Genomic DNA, 16,393 nt, shown 5'->3' with positions numbered 1-16,393 from the left:
TGGGCTAAAATGTATATGCTTTGTAGTGTTTCCCTCCTAAAATGAAAACAGGTACCTCTCATTTGTGGGTCGATGATGCTATTTGCTGAAAACTTGTTAAATTTTACTTTGTTTGTTTTGAGACGGAGTCTTGCCCTGTTGCCCAGGCTGGAGTGCAGTGGCATGATCTCAGCTCACTGCAAACTCCGCCTCCCGGCTTCACGCCATTCTCCTGCCTCAGGCTCCCGAGTAGCTGGGACTACAGGTGCCCGCCACCATGCCTGGCTAATTTTTTGTATTTTTAGTAGACACGAGTGTTTCACCGTCTTAGCCAGGGTGGTCTCGATTGCCTGACCCTGTGATCCGCCTGCCTCGTCCTCCCAAAGTGCTAGGATTACAAGTGTGAGCCACCACACCTAGCCGAAAACATGTTTGTTTACTGCCTCAGTCCTCAGTTGGGTAGCCCTGTTCTTGGTAGGACATTCAGGGAGTGTGGGGACATCTTGAGTCTTGAAAGGCGCCCTCTGTGAGATGGGAATTTTCCAGCTGCTTATTTAGGGAATCCTGCCGGCTGTCATTTACTGGAGAGCGCAGTTTCCTGGCTGCCCTGGTCTTTGAGGGGAGGGAGATTGAGGGGTCATTTTCCCACTTGGACCAACGTGTTTATTAAACCTGGCTTGTGGATCATTTGGATCTTTTTATGAAGGAAAAACCACATCTGTGTCTTTCAGATGAGTGGGAGTCATGGTATTTTTTTTTTTTTTTTTTTTGGCTACTATGGAGAAGTTTTGTCCCTGTGACCTGTGAATACAGTCACGGGAGAGCAGAATGTTCACGGTGTAGGTGCTAACAGTGTACATACAGAGTCACGTTCTTCACAAGAGAAAAATTACAACCTCGGTAAGAAGCTGGCAGTACTCTTGTTTTTGGAGGGGTGTGAAGGGAATATTGAGAAAGTATCAACGTTAGACTCGCCCACTCTGCAAATTCTGTACCAGCTGGAGTGAGGCCCCCGTGATGGAAAGATGCAACCCTCTGCCCAGAAGGAGGTGAATTTTGGTGGCGCTCAGGATGCGCGGTTCATCTCTATATAAAGGCAGAGCGTGAAACGCCGTGGAGGCTGAGAGAAGAGATGTGGTTAGCAAGTATGAGTGAGACATTTGGGGCTTGTTAGCACCTGACGTGTGTGCAGCAAGCTTTGCCATGTGCACGCGTGTGATCCTTAGAACACTGGCGTGTGGAGCTGTGAGGCTATCGAGGGCCCCAGCTCCCGGCAGGGTGAGGAGTTCCCTGTTACCACCAGGATAACCGTGATTGAAGGCTGTCACTCAATCCCCAGTCCCAGAAGGGGCTCCTTTCAGAGAGGAAAACACCCCTAGAGCCTCTGGCAGAATTCGGTGATTTTTATTATTATGTTGCTTAGATTTCACAAACATGAAACCAAGAACATATTTCAGAATGCTTATGGTTCTTTTGTAACCATGGAAAGAAAGTAATTTGCAGTCGATGGACAGTTTGCGGGAGCCGAACTGCCTACCTCATGAACACGGCGCTCTCCCTACCGCCCTGGGCCTTGCTGCGGTTTGCTGGGGAGGCTTTGCAGGGCCTCTTGGCTGGGATACCTCTCCCATGTTGCTGCCCCTGGTCACAGCCATACTGCTGGGCACCTGCACCGTGAGGACACTGAGTGGACATGGAGCCATGGGGCAGCAGTTGGTCATGAGGTGGCATCCACATGGTCTGAAACAGGTTTCTGTTCATTAAGAATGATCATTGCAATAAAAACATGGAGTGAAAGAAAACCCTCTACTGACCTGAGAATGTGTCAGCTGAGTTGGATGGGGAAGTGCAGTGAGGAAGGTGAGGGCTGAGAGGAAATGAGGGAGGGAGAGGAAAGGAGAGAAGAGAAGTGAAAGCGAGAGGGAGGATGGGAGTGAAGAGGGAGATGGAGGAGAAGGAAGAGAGGGCGGTGGGCAGGAGCCTGGGAAATGAGCCCCAGAACCGGTTCCTGACCCTCGTGGGTGCGTCAGAGCTGATCTTCCAGGAGAGGCGGCCCGGGAAGGCTGCCCCTTAGGAAGTGAGTGCCGGGGGGAGCTGATTTTTTGGCGCTCAGTGGGGCTGTTGCTGACCTGAGATGCAGTTGACAGTTATCCCGAAGAGGTAAGAGGTCGTCTGCACAGCCACCATTTGCCGTCAGGTTGGAGAGAGAAGTGCTCGTCCCCATGAGTTCTTTCTATTGTGGATTTTTCCCAGTTTAGCTGAGCAGCCTGTCAGTGGAAATGTCAGGGATTACTAACATGTCTCCATTCTACAGAGCAGTCGGCCAGCTTCCGATCCTGTCGTTGTTGGGGGCACCACTCCCGACCTGTCATTAGGCCATTGCCGGCCCAGCATGGGAGCTGCAGCCTGAGGCGCTGGGAAGCCTGTGGGGCTCTTGCTGCCGGGGCTCTGATGGGAGTCGTGCACTGGAAGAATTATGTCCCTTGAGCCAGAGCCTGGCTAGGAGGGGGTGCTGCTGTTGCAGCAGTACATGAAATTTCAATGACAAATGAAATGCCCTTTTAATTATGACCAGAGCTCTATGCTCTGCGTTTCTTCAATGGAAATGTTGTGCTGAAATGAATTTGCTGTTAATCGGTTGCCTCATGCAAGACAGTGTGCTTGGGAGCAAACTAGCATGTGGACTTACCTACAGAACTTCCTTCTCTCAACAGACTATAATCAGTTGGATGGTGCTACACAGGAATATGTGAGAATTTGAGTGAGAAAGGTGATAGGTGCAGACCTGTGTGACCGGCAGGTGTGGGGGGAGGTTTGAGAAAAGCTTTTGGCTGAAGTGGTGTCAGGTGCGGGTGCTGAAGTGTGATGTCTGGCTTAATGGAAGAGCACATGCCTCTAGGCTGCGGGAAACAGACGGAGGAGGAGGTGCGCACACGTGGGTCATGTCTTAGGAATGGTAGCAATTCAGGCAGACCCAGGATGAGGCTCCCACGGGGGAGGAGTGGACTTTAGGACCCAGGGAGCATGGGGTGGGGGTCATGCCCAGACCGCTGCAGGGCTTGCTGCTGTGTCAGCAGGGCCCTGTGCATGGCCTCTTTAGAACTGTTTCCTGATCCATAAAATGGGCACTACAAAATCCACCTTGTGACACTGAAGCTTAAATGAGATGATCTACATGGTGTCTTCCTTCCCTTTCTGACATCATAGGCTCACAGCTATGGTGGCAGTGACAGGCTGGATGGAATGCTGGAGCCGCTTTGCATCTGGTGAAGCCACATGGATTTGTGCAGTGCTTGTGACTGTCTCTGAAAGCCTTTGGTCATGGCAGTGGCAGCCTCGAGTGGCTCTTGGCAGATTTCAGTCTGTAGAGTGCAAGGTTGGCTGGAGCTCCGAGGCCATTGATACTATCCAGGGGTGAGCTGATGGGACCCTAAAACTTGGGGGAAGGTCAAGAGGAGTTGGCTGCCAGAAGTATTGTAGATTTCTGGCTTCGAGAACTTGTTGACTTACAGACACAGGAAGGTAAACCCAGATGGATCCAAAATTTCAAGTCCAGAAGAAAGGTGGGAGGGTACAATTGTTGACTAGGTCATGGTTGTCCTGTCCCTTTCTTTCTGACCATCGTTTCTCCTCCCTCCCCTCGCCTTTGTGGGCAGGAGGGCCTGAGCCTGCACAGTGGTCTGTTTCATGGTGATGATGGCCGATTATTACCCTGCAGTAAGAAGTCTCTCCACTTTATTTTGCAGCAGTAGTTAAATAAATTTAAGGAATGATGGTGAAGTGGAATTTGTTTTGTTTTTGCCTTTGTCTTTTTTCTTTTTTTTTTTTGAAGTATGATTTATGTGAGTGTTCTTCCCAATTTCACTGATCACTTTGAGAGGCCAAAACATGCTTTGGTTTGTTATTTTGTGTTTGACTTTGAGCTAGTTTATTTTCTCACAGAATTACATTCCTTATTTTGGCTTTTACAAAACTAAAATTTGTGTGAAACACAGGATGGTGCATCTCCATTGAGGGTTGTTCTGAAGTGTGACTTTTCTTGGCATGCTTGAGAATCAGTGACATTATTTTATAGAAACACTTTGTACCTGACAACAAAGCTTTAGAAGCTGTTGTAAAGGGCGAGGTAGGCAACATGTTATGCTTTGTGGGTCACAGAATTCTCTGCATATTTTTCTTTTGTTAAAACTTCAAAGTGTAAAAATCACTTCTGGTTCCCTGGCCAAGGCTGGTTCGGTGATCATGGTTTGCAGACCCTTGACAGCACCTTTCCTGAAAGCTGATCTCCCTGCTCAATGAGGTGAGTTAGGAGCCCACCTCATTGGTTCAGCTAGAAAGATGCTGCCCTCATGCTGGAGTTTGCTTCAAACAAACTTGAAAGCTCTGGCACCGCTGCTCATTTCCGTACTGTTGCAGGTCATCTAAAATACGGAGCGTGCCTTGGCGTTTTGATTTTGTTACTCCTCTTCATCGGTTCTGAGATGGCTTATCGAGGGTTAGACATTTTCAGAAATGATCAGGCAGAGCCGCAGCCATCTTGCAGATCAAGTGAGGTTTTTTCTGAAAGTTTGTTACAGGCTTAAATTTCTGATCCCTTTCCATCCACTGATCTTGTATGATTGGTTTCTTTTTGTTCCCATTTGGGTCTATGAAACTTGTTGAACAGCGTCTCCCCACCACGGTAGAACTTTAGCTCTGATTTCATGCATGAGTAGGTATCCTCACTTCTCATTTGAGATGAGAAAGTGCTGCAGGTCCTGCGTGGCTTCCGTCTCTTCCCTGCACGCGGATGGATGTGGGAGTTATTTGAGGTGTGTGAACTTGCTACCCCTAGAGCCTCCAGGTTCACTCCCCTGGACCGCACTCCTCCCTCCTGGTTCACTCCCCTGGACCGCACTCCTCCCTCCTGGTTCACTCCCCTGGACTGCACTCCTCCCTCCTGGTTCACTCCCCTGGACCGCACTCCTCCCTCCTGGTTCACTCCCCTGGACCGCACTCCTCCCTCCTGGTTCACTCCCCTGGACCGCCACCCCTGCCTCCTGGTTCACTCCCCTGGACTGCACTCCTCCCTCTTGGAGCTCAGTAGTTTCTGCTGTGCTTGTGCCAGCATGATAAGGCTGAGTGGCAGCTCCAGGGCTGTGGCAGCTCACACAGCTGTGGCGTTAGTGCAGAGAACCGCAGGGATGTAGCTGCCTTTGTTGTGACGCTTTGAGTGTTGTAGTCGGTGTGGGAAGCTGGGTGGGATGTGGATGTCCCAGGGTGCGACAGGAGCCTCCCCTCAGCCTCTGTGAAACACTTCTCAGCCAGGTGTGGTGGCTCATGCCTGTAATCCCAGTGCTTTGGGAGGCCGGGGCAGGCAGATCACCTGAGGTCAGGAGTTGGAGACCATCTTGGCCAACATGGTAAGACCCTGTCTCAACTAAAAATTAGCCAGGTGAGGTGGTGCCCACCTATAGTCCCAGCTACTCTGGAGGCTGAGGCAGGAGGATCCCTTGAACCTGGGAGGTGGAGGCTGTAGTGAGCAGAGATCACACCACTGCATTCCAGCCTGGATGACAGCAAGACTCTATCACAGAAAAACAAAACGAAACTTCTTTATATCATGCTCACGGCTTTGTAAGCAGAGGAGAGAATGTTTGTTTGGCAGAAATATTCAGATTTAGGAAGTCTTTTCTGATTAAGAGAATCAACAATTCAGTTAATCCTCTGCCAACTTTCAGCAGTGTTGTGGCTGGGAGCAGGGGTGGCTGTTAAAACAGATGCCTGTCTTTGGGAGGCCGAGGCGGGTAGATCACAAGACCCAGGAGCTGGAGAGCAGCCTGACCAACATGGTGAAACCTCATCTCTACTAAAAATATAAAAGCTAGCTGGGTGTGGTGGCGTGCACCTGTAATCCCAGCTATTCAGGAGGCTGAGGCAGGAGAATTGCTTGAATCTTGGGAGGTGGAGGTTGCAGAGGGCTCAGTCAGGGGTGGGTGCCGGCTCCCGCAGATAGAAGAGCCAAGCGTCCTGCAGGAGGCCAACGTGTGCACTGGGAGTTTCCAGGTGCGTGTCCTGGTACACGGCCCAGAGGCTCCTGACAAGGCTCAGTGCACCAGGCACACAGTGGACTGTTGGTGCCTGATCCAACGAGGGGGAGTGAGTGAGGGCCGAGACACAGGTGCGGGGATGCACGGGACGGTGTACAGTCAGGTGGAGAGTCATGCTGTGGGGTCCGGAAGAGACGGGTTCGAGAATAAATGGGACGGGGGTACATGTAGGTGGAGAGTCATGCTGCTGTGGTCTGGGAAATGTGTTTTTGCTTCTATCTGAGAAGGTGGACCTGAGCATTTCTGTGCTTTGGCATTTAATCTGTGCACTATCCTCCACAGGGTGCGTATCTCTGTGGTAGAGGACACCCCGGGCACAGTGGATATCAGCGGCCGTGGCTGGACTCGGGGTCCATGAAAGTTGCGTGATCGAACGTGTTTGGAACATTCTCAGCTCCTACCCAGGTGCCTCCCAAGCATCGGGTGTTGTGGCTCCCCACAGCCTTCCCATCTGCGTGTAGCATGGCATGACCACCACCTTCCTACCATGTGTTTATCCTACCACGGATGCCGTGTCTAACGGACGCTGTGCTCTCCAGCTACTTTCCTATAATCAAAAGCCTTGACTTTGCCTGTGTTTCAGAGACGACAGGGTATTAATCTTTCATGATTGCTCTGAGGATTTCCAAAAGCAAATGCATCTTACAGGATGTAAGATAGTGGAGACAGTAATTATAGATGACTTTTCTCAGTCTTTTGCTTGTGGTAAAATTACATAGCACTCGAACCATTTTTAAGTGTATGGTTTGGGGGCATTAAGTGTGTTCACACTGTCGTGCCGCGATCACCACCATCCATCTCCAGAGCTTCCTGGTCTCCCCACACTTGAAACTGGGTCTACCGAACACTAGCTCTCCTCCTGCCACAGCTCTGGTGAGCACTACAGATTGCTTGCAAAATAGGCTTTTTCAGTAAGAGAAGGGGCGAGGAGAAGAGCTCTCAAAACTCTTGAGATTTGAGGAAGTGTTTTAGGTTTTGCTCTCTGGTTCCCAGTGTAAAGGAGCTATTGAAGACGTGGGAAGGCGAAGGTCTGTGATCTCAGGAAGTGCTGGGCTGGGCAGCTTTCCCGCCGTGATGGGGGCACTTGCCCTCAAACCCTCCTGAGATAATCGCGTGAGGATGGTGCTGTATTGTGACAGCTCTGAACTTGGTCTCCTCCAACGTTGCCAAGTACATGAGCTTTGGTGGTTGCCGTCTAGTGTCTGCAAGAGACCTAGAAATGGAACATTGTTGACTTTAGAACACACTCATTCTTATAACACTCTACCTGTTCTCATCAATAGGAAATCTACTGTGTCCTTTTTTTTTTTCTCTTTAATAGTCTGTGTTGCAGTAGCAGCAGTTGCAGCGGACGCCACTTCTGGTTCATGGTTATTGCCAAACACAAGCTTCAGGAAACCGTGTGAAAAATGAAGGGGGAAAGTGGTTTTCTACATAAGTCTTTTTTGAACATCTTGTTTTTTTCTGGAATATTTGTTGTGGTGTAAAACGTTTTCAATTTAGGGGATTGTAACGTGTTTTATACTGGTTAGCTTTGAAACCCCATGCTTCTGCATGTCATGGGGCTGCTTTATCCTGTTATTCTATGATATAGCTGGTTTTCAAAACTATTGGTTATTTCACTTTAAAAACCAAAGCAGCTTAGAGTATGAGTGTGATTCCCATAAGAATTTAATTGTAAAATTGATTCGTGTTCAATAAACTTACTGGAATGACTCGTTAGATCAGTGGATGAAAAGATGATAAAAACATGTCAAGTCTCTGGGCCAGGAAGGACTTGCAAATAATACACGTGATACACAGGAATTTCTTAACAAAAGATTAGATTTGGTACATAACTGTTTAAAATCTCTGTTTTCTATTATAGCCATTCCACAGTGCCCACGGGGGTGGGCTGCAGGACTGCCTATGGACACCAAGGTCTGTGGGCGCTCAGGTCCCTGGTATAAAAGGCATCGTGTTTACATATGACATACACACATCCTCCCGCAGACTTTCAGTCATGTCAGGGTTGCTCGTAACACCTATACCAAGGACATGCCATGCAAGTAGTAGTTAAACGATATTGCTTAATGAATAATAGTCTGAATGCTTAGTACAGACACCTTAAAAAAGTATTCTTGGTCTATGTTTGGTTGAATCCACAGGCCTGGAACTCGGGGATAGAGTACAAACTCTAGAAGCAAAATGAACAAATAAAGATGTTGAGGTCAGCAGTGACGGGTGCGGGATCACACTGAATCTCGTGTGTTTTGCTGTCTGTGTCACTACAGAGTGTAAACGGGGACCATTTTTAGCTTTAAAGTAAAATAGGTAACAGGAAACACTATGGAATGGGCACGAAGGCGCGCCCCTCATTACCACATGTTACAGCCAAGCCCCTGCCTCCTGGGGAAGAATCTGTTCTGTGGGGAGAGTAGATGTTGATGATTTCTGGACATGTGAAGGGAAATGCCCTCCGAGAAGCGTGGCTTTGGCTGGAGCACGTCAGATGAGAGTTAGCGTGGTGTGGAGTTCCACAGTGCCCCTCACACCTGCTGCTTCTCTCCTCTCCTCACCCCTGGCCCTGGCTCTGGCTCTGGCTCTGGCTCTTACCAAGGGAGGAAAGTTCAGCTCCAGCTGAACCCCACACAGGGCTGTGGGTCTCTAGGGTAGGTGCTGCCTTCTCCTGAACAGGCTGTGGCAGAGGAGGGTCTGGCCGTACTTGAGCTGTGAGCGATGCTCTCAGAGATCCAGCATCCTGCAAACCCAGGTACTGAAGGTCCCTTCTCCACTGTCCTGCAGGGAGAGGGGTCTGTTCCTGCTTCCCCTCAACCTGAACTGACTTCTTGTCTGTTCTGTACACCTCGCTCTTAAGAGCAGTTATTGTTAAAAATAATCATCCAGCAGACAAATACCATAAGGTGACAGCCTGGGAGGGTAGATGGGGCTGGAAGGTGGTTTCCTGAATAACAGGGTTCAGGTTCCTGTTTTGGCGTCACTCAACCCCAAGGCCCCCAGGCAATTGAAATATTGTTAGCAAAACACCCATGTTGTATCTGAGTTTTTTTTTAAAGGAATGGGCGCAAACTTCTAACAGAGACCTGCCAGAAGAGAAGGATTTCTTCTCTGCAAAGCGAAGGTCAGGGCTGATTGGCATTTGCCACCTGGGACTAGCAGGGACCCAGGCTGCTTCCCTCCTGCTGCCCGACTCCTGCCCCTCCAGCTCCTGCCCCTGTTCCTGTTCCCACCAGCAGGAAGAGGAGTGGGAAGGTGCCTTTTCTCCTTTAAGGGGATGAGGTGAGAGTTGCACTTGCCATTTCGCTAGTCCCTGGGGTGATTCTCCAGCATGGATGGGAGTTGGGTTTGGCGGCCTGAGCCCCATGAAGCTGGGGTTGCTGCTCCCTGAGCAGCAGGAAGCCTGGACTCTGGGGAGTGGGATCAGAGGGTAGCCTTTGCTGCATCCCCAGGAGGAGGCCCCTCGTCTCAGTTGACATCACTGCAGAAGGGGGTGTGGGCTTCATGGTCCATTGATAAATAGAACGTTCCTTTTTTTTTTTTTTTTCTTTTTTTTTTTTTTTAAAGTACATCAAACCCTAATTCCTTCGGCCTTTACTAAAGTGGCATTTTGTGATTCCACATGATTGCATTATACCCGCAGGAGAGAATGCTTCCTGTAAACCAGAAGCATCTGAGATAGTTCTCGGCCCATTCAGAAAGTTCATTTTCCCAAGGTTAAAGACACAGCGTCAGGAGGGGTTGAGGACACACCCAGGACACCAGCCTTAGGAGGGGCTGAGGATGCGCCGTGACAGTCTCAGGTCCTGGACATGTGCCCAAGGTGTGTGGGGTACAACTTGGCCTTACACTTTTTAGGGACATGTGAGACATCAATATATGAGATGTTCGTTGGTTTGGTCCAGGAAGGAGGGATGACTCGAAGCGGGGAGGGGTTTCCAGGTCACAGGTAGATCAGAGACAGATGCGTTTCTGGTGAGCCTTTCCAGAGAAAGCAGTAAGATCCACATTTATCTCCGTGTGCAGATGGTGACTTTCAGTTCTGTCCTCTGTCCCTGAGGAATTTCCTTGTGGACCAACGGTTGTGAGGGAAGTACGTGGCTTTTTTTTTTTTTTTTTTTTTTTCCTCTAGTCTCTGTTAGGAACATGGGAGGCAGGTTTGCCCTAAGCCATTTCCCACCTTGACTTCACTTTAGCTTAGTGATTTCGGGGTCCTGAGATGTATTTTCACTTCACACTTCTGAACACACTGGCACTCTAAACAGTGTTGTAGGAGGCGTTCTAACTGATTTAGGAGAAGAAACTATTTGGAAGGACTTGAGCACCTTCTTCCTTGAGAGAAACAAGCCTTTGTCTATTTGCCCCGAGGCTGTTAGGCTGCCGGCGTGGGTGGCCTTAGAAAGCTGTGCCTCTCTGAGCGCCTGCCTGTGGAATCTGGTGACTTTGAGGTTAATCCAGCAGCGACATGTTTTGGAAAGCAGATTGTCTCTTAAAGTGTTGATTATGATTCTAACACCAGAATTTCAATGTGTATTTTCCACCCTTCTTACTTTGTCTCCTCATACCCTGAGATGCTGCTGCATTTGCCCTTAGGCTTCATTGAGGGGAGGGTCAGTTCTGGCCCTTTCTTTAGGTGTTGATCTTGAATGGACAGAATCGAGATTCTGAAAAACCTTTGAGCTGTGAGAGTGTGCTGGTATCTATGTCAGTGGAATTCATGTGTTAAACTCAGTAATAGTTTAAGAAATATCAATCCTAGGCTGGGCATAGTGGCTCACACCTTTAATCCCAGCACCTTGAGAGGTTGAGGTGAGCAAATTCAGTTTTGAGCCCAGGAGTTTGAGACCAGCCTGGGCAACATAGCAAGACCCTGACACTACAAAAAATTAAATAGTGGTGGTGTGCACCTGTGGTCCCAGCCACTCAGGAGGTTGAGGCTGCAGTGAATCGTGATAGCACCACTGTACTTACGGTGCACTGTGCCTGACAGAACGAGAACCCCTGCCACCACACACACACACACACACGTCCCCCCACACACACGTCCCCCCACACACACGTCCCCCCACACACACGTCCCCCCCCACACACGTCCCCCCCCACACACGTCCCCCCCCACACACGTCCCCCCCCACACACGTCCCCATACACACATACCCCACATACATCCCCATACACACATACACAAAGTATCAATTCTAAATGGACAAAAATGAGACCTTTTAAGTGGAAAAACATCCCGTTTGGTTGCTCTACTTGGATAACTGTAGACTCTTGCCAGTAAGAAAATGCAGCGGCCAGGTCTGCTGGGACCACCTGTTAAGGCTACTCTGGGCCTCATGGTTTGAGAACGGTCTGTCCAGGGGAGAGTGGGAGTGGCTTAAGGCCTAGAAGCCAGTTCTCGTGGTTCAGCGTGACTGAGGGTGTGGAGCTGGGGGCAAGGATCTTCAGGGCATGAGAGGGTAAATGGATGGGCTTCCAGGATGAGCCCCGGTGACTTTGCCTGGTTTACATCCATCCAATACAAATCCACAGGCTCTTACTCTAGAAGCTTCTGCCAGGGCTGATGGACTGGTCTGGGGACAGAGGGTGCCTTCTGGTTTAGGAAGAGCACTTAGTCACCTAGATCTAGGATTTATGGCACTACAGGGGACTCATCACACTCAGAGCAGCAGCCATCTGCATTCTAGACTTGGTTCTAGGCAAAGTATTTTGGAGCCTGTTGGAACCCTGTGTTCTGTTTATCTGTAAAACAAGTTAGAGTTGTAAATAGCTAAAACCTATTTTTAAAATTTTGTCACAGAATATGGCAGTTGTGGTGGAGCCTGGCCAGAGACCCCCACACTCGGACACTGCCGCGTGCTGGGGTTGCAAGCGTTGCCTTCATCGGCTGCCTCTCCTGGCGTGTCTGTGTTCTTGACACGGGTGCCCATCGAGGTTCGGCCTGTGGGACTCGTGCAGCCATTTGTCTGTGTTCCTCTGAGGTCCTGCGGACTTCATGGTCCAATGGCAGAGCGTACAGTATCTGCTTGCATCCTGATTTCCCCAAACCCCAGGACAGGCCAAGAATTCCTTACACACAGCTGCAGAGGGCCCCGGGGTGTGGATTTGTGGGTGACGCAGCCTTTCCCCAGCTCGGCCTTCATCTCCAGAGTTGGCTTTAGGGCGACAGAAGCTTCCATCAGACTGGGGGGCCCTGAAGCTTTGGTGGTAGGAACTGGGTGACCAGCACGGATGATACCCGATTTCTTTGCATTTGGAGCAATAGTTGCTAATATGACCTAAGAAATGTACAGAGGAAGGAAAAAAGGAGGTTTTGTTTTCAGAGTAAGTCTGTGCTTTGGGAAATGTGGTCTCGGGGGAGCTGTAAGCACACATCCTTCAGGAAGGGGGGAGGCCGTGGCGTTAAACCTTCCGGTTTTTGTTTGCTGTGTGTGTTCATCGGGCTCATGGAATGTCTGAACGTTTACAGGGAAAGTGGGGTTTCTTCATCCGGTTCGTGGAATGTCTGAACACTTACAGGGAAAGTCTAGCACATGCGCAGTGAGTTAACCTGTAACATCCATGTTCGCCTTGGGGCTAGTGTAACATTTGAAATGAGGCGGACTCAGCGTGTCATGTACAAAGGTGAGTTGTTGGGCACAGACGTTTATGCGCAGCCTCAATCACAGCCAGGACTGGCTCAGAGTCTGTGGTTTCTGGCGGGAAAGGACACTCACGAGGCCATTCTCTCCAGTTGGGGCTGCTGTCAGGGTCCTAGGGTGGGGCTGTCTGGTTGGCTGGCGTCGGAAGTCCACCCAGGTCCCGTGGGCAGCATTCCTCTAAACCAGGCTTCTGTCTGATGGCGGAGGAGACTTCAGGCTGGTTAACAAACTGCAAAGGAGTTAGTGTCGTGGGGCTTCGAGGCTGACCTTCCTCTCTGTGATGCCGATTACATTTTTCTCTGGGCCTCATTGTAGCCACAGAGAATCCACCTCGTCTGACAGCAGGGGGTGCCATGTTGACATAGTAATTTATTGTATTAACCTTTTTATTACTATTTTAATGAAAGACTTTTTTTACTTTTTAAAGTGATAGGGTCTTGTGTTGCCCAGGCTAGTCTTGAACTGGTCTCAAGCAATCCTCCCATCTCAGCCTCCCAAAGTGCTGGGCTTACGGTCGTGAGCCACTGCGCCCAGCCTACAGCCATGTTTTTAAAAGTCGGCAATTTAAAAACACTGCTCCTTTCACCCCTCAAGCAGGCTGGTTGGCCTTGTACAAACTGGGGTGTCAGGACCTTGGTCCCCCTTTTATTTTTCCCTTTCTTCGGCCTCAAGTTCTGATGGAAACAGCAGTTACAAAGTGGGCATTAGTTGAGTCTTCCGTTACTGAACCCAGAATTCTCACTAGTTAGATACGTTTGTCCCCAGGATCCCAGAAAGCTGTTTTGAATCTAGCCTATGGCAAATAAGTAAGGAACTAAAGCCTTGGTCCTCTGCTTAGTATCTGGGAAATGTGTTATTGCTCACACCCTTTGATCTGTGCTCACGTGCTGCATCTCGTCACGGGAAGCAGAGTCACCCTGTGGAATAAAGCCTGGCTTACGGTGGCACGTGGGGATGCTCCGGTCTGTCAATCCCTTAGACGGCGGCAGACGTGGAGACTCAGCATTGCATGCAGAGCCTGGGCAACCAGGGTGCATCCTCCTTAGAGACCACACAGCCGGTCAGCAAGGTGGACATCCAGGCAGATGGTCCTGATGGGCTCGCAGCACGGTGGTGAAAAGGAATTGGTTAGCAAAGAAATGAAACTCGCTTGTGGGTCCCAGCTACTTGGAAGGCTGAGGCGGGAGGATTGCTTCAGCCAGAAGGTCAAGGCCACGATGAGTCATGACTGTAATACTGCACTCTGGCCTGGGTGACAGAGCGAGACTCCGACTCAAAACATAAAAGGAAAGCAAGCTAAACCCTTACTCTCCATAGCAGGAGGGAGAATTTATCAAAGTAACTGAAACAAAAATCTTAGATGATGTAATTTCAGTGGTTAAATGAGCTGTCCAGCCCACGTAGCTGGCTCACAACGCAACAGAGCCAGGTGCTGCTGCAGCTGCCCTCCCACCCGATCGCTTGTGGACATTTTCTGTTTTCCCATATCTCTTTTGGATACGTAGCTCCCTCCTTTATAGTTAAGTATCAGTAAAACAGGTTGTCTATTTTGACACCTAATTATGGTGTCTTTTAAGGAAAGAAAATGAAGCAGATGAGAGGAGCATGTAGGTGTGGTGAATAGATTTAGATGAATATTTAGTACTTGGCACCACTCTGATCCCTCCTCCTTTTCTCATGCTTAATTACAGCTGCCGCCTCCCAGCACAGAACACTTTCAGCTCTGTGAGTAGGAATTAGATTTTCTAAATCAGAAGTTTGAGTTAAGTGGTATTTTACATGAATGACCAGTCCCTAAGTGTTCTCTGTACTGGTGTGTGGTATAGAGGAAGGAACGGGGGCTTGGGGCAGGGTCTATGGTGCAGTGTCCTGGTTCCCATCTGTTGAGATGAGGGCCATGAGATGGCCTAGAAGGTTCAGACTGTGGAGATTGAATGGATCTGCCCACTCCTGGGAAGCCTCGAGTCTAACTCGACTTGGGCTGGTTTTAGGGAGATGTCGGCAGCGCTGTCCTCACGGGTCACTGGCAGGGGCTCTGGCACCGTCCCCGTCAGGTGTCTCATGATCAGCCCAGCTTGCCCATCTTAGAAGCTGCTGGTCGTGTTCTCGTTCCTGTTGTTTGTTGCTTAGGTTCTGTTCATGTGGAGACCTAGGAAGTTCCACAGTGAGAGGAGAGCTGCTGAGCCGCCTTCCTGCCTGGACGCCAGCCCCACAGAGGACCGTGACTGCTTGAGGTTGGCTTCTGCCCCCGGCGTCACCTGTGGACGCAGTGGTAGTTTCTAAGCTCCTGGGGCACACAGCGCGGTTGTGTGGATCCACAGGACACTCTGGCGTTCAAGCTCGTGCCTCCCGGAGGAGAGGACCCTGTGGGCGCTGATGCTGGGAGCTCGCCGAGAGTCCAGTGTGTAAGACTCCCTGTGACGTGCACAGCTGCCATCTGCGCAGCCCCTCCTGATACCAAGATGGTCGTGCGATAAACGCACAAAGCGCATCTCCAGCAAAAGGCCGCAGAGTTTCCACATCCAGGATATCCACCGCGGTGGCTTTTTGGTGTTAATACGATGAATGTGAGCAGCAGGTGGTCTGCGTTCTGGGGGGGTGTGACTGTGCCACTGCAGTTTTGTTCTCAGGTCTTGATGAGCATGAACGGCTCCTGACGAGGGTAGGTAAGGATGCTGGGACCGGAGACTCTGCAGGATTGTAGCTTCAGGAACAAAGGAGGTTTTCTCTCTTGCAAACCCTTCAGGGAGGAAGTTCCAGGCTGGTGACTACTCCATGAGGTATTTGGGGATCCAGGTTCCTTCCAGACCCCTGCTTTGCGTTCCCAAGGACATGGCTGTCCTTGCTGTGGTTGGGACTGGGTGAGTGCCACGCTGGCAGAGTGGGGTGTGGGGGTGAGGCTTAGGGTGAGAGTGGCCATGATTTGCCTAATCTACATAATGACAGGGAGCTGGGAGTAAAGTGTAGCCATGGTCTGGAGGACGGATGTTGGTAAAGGACTGGCTGCACTCACCGCAGCTGGCCCAGGGATGGGGAAGGATGGCTGATCATGCCATTCAATGGTACCTGGTTCTTTCAGATTTGACCTTCTTATGGATTTTCTGCTATAAAGAGGAGAGAGCCTGTGGTTCTAGGCCAAGCATCTCACTCATCTCAAAGCATCTTATATCCCTTAGCCAACATTTATGTCAAGTTTTAGAAGTCCTACAAACTGGCAAGCATTTCTCAATCTGGTTTAACCATTGGATTTTATATCTGTGTCTGCATCTCTATTTACATCTATGTGGTTATTTGACACTCTGTAGTACATTTGTAATAGGTTCTATTCGTTGGAAGTTACTTTCAGCAAACCCTTGCTGCTGCTAGAATTTTCAAGGTTGCAAGTAGAAAGGAGAGAATAAAAACCACATCTTCTCTAATTTTAAAATTTGTTGTTCCTCAAATCACACCAGAAGTACAAATATTACAAATTACAAAAGCAGCCAGAATCAAGAGATTTCTGGGTGATTCTGGCTAATCCGCAGTATTTGCTGAGGTGTGTGAAGCAGAGCAACACACCAAGAAGCCCTGGATGGGGGAGAGTTGGGAGGCCAGGCTGTGACTCCAGAGGTGCTGTTGCCTCAGGGAGAGGAGCTAGATGCAGAGAGGATAAATGGCCGCAGGTGCGACCACCGCCGTCCTTGC

General features: G+C 49.8%; 1 long non-coding RNA gene across 2 annotated transcripts in view; it reads left to right on the top strand.

The window, feature by feature from the left end:
• LOC139356868 (uncharacterized) overlaps positions 1–16,393 on the top strand; it is a 61,104-nt gene that overhangs the window by 41,934 nt on the left and 2,777 nt on the right. The window contains exon 2 of one of the 2 annotated variants that reach the window (XR_011609349.1): positions 14,840–15,489. This is a non-coding gene — a long non-coding RNA (uncharacterized lncRNA). Of the gene's footprint in view, positions 1–13,149; positions 15,490–16,393 lie in introns of those variants that run through there. The other variant, XR_011609348.1, reaches the window with a different exon arrangement.

The sequence above is a fragment of the Macaca nemestrina genome, chromosome 10 (assembly GCF_043159975.1).
Source record: "Macaca nemestrina isolate mMacNem1 chromosome 10, mMacNem.hap1, whole genome shotgun sequence".
Lineage (NCBI taxonomy): Eukaryota > Metazoa > Chordata > Mammalia > Primates > Cercopithecidae > Macaca > Macaca nemestrina.
The sequence above is the reverse complement of the archived record's forward strand: the minus strand, read 5'-3'. Positions and strand labels throughout refer to the sequence as shown.